Source organism: Triticum dicoccoides, chromosome 6A (genome assembly GCF_002162155.2).
Source record: "Triticum dicoccoides isolate Atlit2015 ecotype Zavitan chromosome 6A, WEW_v2.0, whole genome shotgun sequence".
In the NCBI taxonomy this organism is placed as follows: Eukaryota; Viridiplantae; Streptophyta; class Magnoliopsida; order Poales; family Poaceae; genus Triticum; species Triticum dicoccoides.
Window position 1 is genome coordinate 253,824,499 of NC_041390.1, and position 5,204 is coordinate 253,829,702.

Consider the following 5,204-nt stretch of genomic DNA (forward strand, 5'->3'; position numbering starts at 1 on the left):
GCTTCCCTGACAAAAGAGTGAAACCAACGAACCTTGAGAGGTTGGCAAAATTGAAAGAAAGAATACAACGAAGATGAACAAAGTTGAAAACATCCGTTAGAAAAGAGGAACAAGGACCATTACGAGAACCTTGTAGGTTAAAAGACGTAAGAAAAAGGGTTACAATGGACAAGAAGTGCAAGCAAGCACTCTGGTAGAAACGAAAAGTACAAGGAATGATAAGGATCAATTATGACAACACTCCGATTAAAATAAGATAGAGAAGAATAAGACTGATATAATTTGGATAGCACTCCGATTGAAAGGAGAAAGAAAACTTAATAAGATGAAATGAACTTGAAGAGATGACACAACACTCCGGTTAAATGGATAAGCATGAAAAAAACATGATCCTCACAACTCGAGATGATGAGAGAATCGAGCAACATCACTAAGCCTCTGGGAGAAATGAAAGAATGGAATTAAAAGAACGGAGAAGAAAACAACATCTTCTACCTCAAAAGAGCTTGAAAAAACATCTTTAGGAGAATAGTTTAACGGAGTTGTTGGAAAACCAACAACGAAAAGAGTAAGCTTGTTGTGGGCTTATGGAAAACATCTCAAAACTGAGGTGAAATTCTGCCACTAACGAAAACGATAGATTGGATTGGTATGAACAAGGAGACGATAAACTTATTTCACCGGGAGGATAAATGAAGGACTTGGATCATTTATAAGCACCATAAATAGCAACAATCCTTAGGGAAGGCTTTACGTGAAACATGACACAAGATAACTCCAACGAAGAGATTGATGGGTTGCAAAGGATCTCATGAACAAATTGAAAATGATGGGTTTAAAATATGTCATTCCGGACAACTTATAAATCATGAACCACGAATTGAAATTGTCAAGAGTGACATAACACCACCTTGAAAGATAAAGTAGAACGAATTGCACTTCGGAATGCAAGATGAAGAATACTTGAGCTCCTCTGAAAGGAATCTCGATGAACGCTTCGAGAAGGAATTAAGTCCTTGATGAACCACCATGTAGAACCTCCGTGAAGAAACTCCGGTAATAAAAGGATGATAAAAAGAAATAGAAGTTGAGAACATAAGGTGAAGCCTTGCGATGATTTACATGGAGCTTCACGATGATATAACCGAGAAAAACTTGGAACTCCGGAAAAGAAAAGATGAAACACTAGAAACCAAGAATTTTGATGAACCTCCGGAATAAGGAATTGAATTTACTTGATGAAACAAGAATAAGAATTACATTATGCTTATCCTTCACCAATTTAAATTGATGACAAGCAACGGATTTGGCATACTACTTATTCTCGTAGAAAGGATTAAGATAGATATAGAGCCAACTTGGAGAGGCCTTCAACGAACCACTGGTAGGATTTGGAAACAACGAATGAATTGATATGAAAACGAAGGAAGAAGAAACTTGAACAAAACACCGTAAGAATTAAAAAAGAATGAAGAAAAGATAAGGAAACATCGGGACGAATTAGAAGATGAACGAAGATACTTGGGAGAATTTAGGTACAAGTTAACAAAGAGATCCTGAGCTGGTTAGATCATACTTGAATGATGCATCGGAAGAATTCAAGAACTAGAGCTGAAAGCTAGAATGAATAAACCCGAAATGATGGCCTCCAGAGAAACAAACTGAAAAGACTCTTGAAATGCTCCGGATGGGTGAAAAGAATTCTCACAATCGGGAATAAATATGAGAGGATTGCATGAAGCTTGAACCATGGATCTTTGGAAGAACGGGTAAGAATTTAAGAGGAGCCCTTCTTCGGTCTTCAAATGTTGAGAAAGATGACGAGAAACATCGTAAAGATTTGTTGAGACACTCCAGAATGATTAAAAGAGGAAATGTTGAGCCAAATATGAAAAGAATTGAAAGATCTTGGAGAAGGCAAATTGACTGATGAAAATTCATTCTTACGTCGAACTTGGAGAAGAATTTGAGAGTAGCTCCGGAAAAATTAGAAGAGTCAGGTAAGATCCTGGAAAAAGACCTGTGGGTTAGGACCCACTCAAGAGAAACATTGTTGAAAATAATTTCTTAGGAAGATATAATGCACCGGTTGAATTAAATGACTCAACAGAGATAACAACCTTGAGATATCTTGAACGAATTGATAATGGAGACACAAATCTTCTGAGATATCTTCGGCACTCCGGAACAAATGAATAACAAGAAGTGAACTATTACGAGGTGCACCGGTATGATAAAATATTTGAAACGAGGACAGGATATGATCGACAAAGCTTGAATTGAAATCCACCGGAGAAGAAAAAGAATGATGAATGATGATCTTGAAACTCCGTTAGCATCTTCCTGAGAATCACCGGATAAGAACATTGAGGAAAGAATGAAGAAACTTCACATCCATAAGATGAATACTTGATTCAGAAATCTGAGTCCTTGAAGAAACAAGGGGTGGGAGGGTGGGAAAAACAAAGGCAACTTGGGGACAGATGAAACGAACAACATTGGGAAAACCGAGAGGTGATCTTGCGGATGTTGAAATGATCGGATCCACTTGAAGAGAAACACGCCGGTTGAAAAGGATTGACATGACAATCTCGATTATCATGAAGGATTGGTATTCACATCAAAGTATGAGAACACCATTTAGGAAAGGTATGGAATCAACACTTGACTTCAAAGCAACTCAAATACCACAACTAGAAACAAAAACAAAGGATTGGCTTGCAAAATAAGCCAGAACAAACATATGTGTGACGCCCCCAATTTAATCGTACACTAATCATACACGAAAACGTGTATGATCAAGATCAGGGACTCACGGGAAGATATCACAACACAACTCTACAAATAAAAATAAGTCATACAAGCATCATATTACAAGCCAGGGGCCTCGAGGGCTCGAATACAAGAGCTCGATCATAGACGAGTCAGCGGAAGCAACAATATCTGAGTACAGACATAAGTTAAACAAGTTTGCCTTAAGAAGGCTAGCACAAACTGGGATACAGATCGAAAGAGGCGCAGGCCTCCTGCCTGGGATCCTCCTAAACTACTCCTGTCGTCGTCAGCGGGCATCACGTAGTAGTAGGCACCTCCGGTGTAGTAGGAGTCGTCGTCAAAGGTGGCGTCTGGCTCCTGGGCTCCAACATCTGGTTGCGACAACCAGGTAGAAGGGATAGGGGAAAAAGAGGGAGAAAGCAACCGTGAGTACTCATCCAAAGTACCCGCAAGCAAGGAGCTATACCACATATGTATGCATTGGTATCAAATGGAATAAGGGTATCATATGTGGACTAAACTGCAGAATGCCAGAATAAGAGGGGGATAACTAATCCTTTCGAAGACTACACTTCTGGCAACCTCCGTCTTGCAACATGTAGAAGAGAGTAGACTGAAGTCCTCCAAGTAGCATCGTATAGCATAATCCTAACCGATGATCCTCCCCTCGTCGCCCTGTGAGAGAGCGACCACCGGTTGTATCTGGCACTTGGAAGGGTGTGTTTTATTAAGTATCTGGTTCTAGTTGTCATAAGGTCAAGGTACAACTCCAAGTCGTCCTGTTACCGAAGATCACGGCTATTCGAATAGATTAACTTCCCTGTAGGGGTGCACCACATAACCCAACACGCTCGATCCCATTTGGCCGGACACACTTTCCTGGGTCATGCCCGGCCTCGGAAGATCAACACGTCGCAGCCCCACCTAGACCAACAGAGAGGTCAGCACGCCGGTCTAAACCTAAGCGCCCAGGGCTCTAGGCCCATCGCCCTTAGCACACCTGCACGTTGCGTGGGCGGCCGGAAGCAGACCTAGCCTAGTGGCGTTCCAGTCCAATCCAGCGCGCGCCGCTCCGTTGCTGACGTCACAAAGGCTTCGGCTGATACCACGACGTCGAGTGCCCATAACTGTCCCCCGTAGATGGTTAGTGCGTATAGGCCAGTAGCCAAACTCATATCAAATACCAAGATCTCGTTAAACGTGTTAAGTATCTGCGAACACCGACCAGGGCCAGGCCCACCTCTCTCCTAGGTGGTCGGAACCTGCCCTGTCGCTCCGCCTCAAAGATCCACTCGCGGGTGCTCCTACGAGCCGACCCGTCTTTAATCACCACATGTATCATGTATAAAGTAAATAGTATATACCCGTGATCACCTCCTGAGTGATCACGGCCCGATAGTATAGCACAGCAGACGGACAAGAATGTAGGGCCACAGATGGAAATACTAGCATCCTATACTAAGCAAGTAGGATTGCAGGTAAAGGTATCAACAGTAGTAGCAAGGACAGGCTATGCATCAGGATAGGAATAACGAAAACAGTAACATGCTACACTACTCTAATGCAAGCAGTATAGAGGAGACTAGGCGATATCTGGTGATCAAAGGGGGGGGGGCTTGCCTGGTTGCTCTGGCAAGAGAGAGGGGTCGTCAACACCGTAGTCGTACTGGGTAGCAGCGGCGTCGGTCTCGGTGTCTAGCGAGAGAAGAGGGGAAGGAACAATAAATATAATGCAAACAAATGCATGACGATGCATGACATGAAAAAGCATGGTGCTAGGTGTGCCCTAGCGCGGTACGAGGTGGTACCGGTGAAGGGGGAAAACATCCGAGAAAGTATCCCCGGAGTTTCGCGTTTTCGGGCAGAGGAGCCGGAGGGGGAAAGTTACGTGTTCGCTATGCTAGGGATGCGTGGCGGATAAACAGGCTGCGTATTCAAATTCGTCTCGTCGTTCTGAGCAACTTCCATGTATAAAGTATTTTCATCCGAATTACGGATTAAAAGATATGATTTTCTAAAGATTTAAATCATTTTCTGATTTTAATTATTTATTTAAACCCAACATTATCCAGAACAGTGTACGCTGTCAGCATGATGTCAACAGTCAACAGAGGCGTTGACTGGTCAACTGACATGTGGGTCCCGTTCGTCATTGACTGTTTAGTCTAATTAGGATTAACTAATCTAATTACTGTTTAATTAAACTAACTAGTTAATTAGATTAATTAAATAGGATTAATTAACTTAATTAATTCCTTAATTAATTAATTATCATTATTTATTTAATTTTTATTTAATTAATTTTTTTTAATCCTTCTTTTTTTTTTTCTTCTTTTTTGTTCTGGGGGGCGTGGGCCCCGTTTGGCAGTGGCCCAGAGGGGGCCTAACGGGCGCTGGCGTTAGCGGGGCTGCGGGCTCCGGGCGGGGCG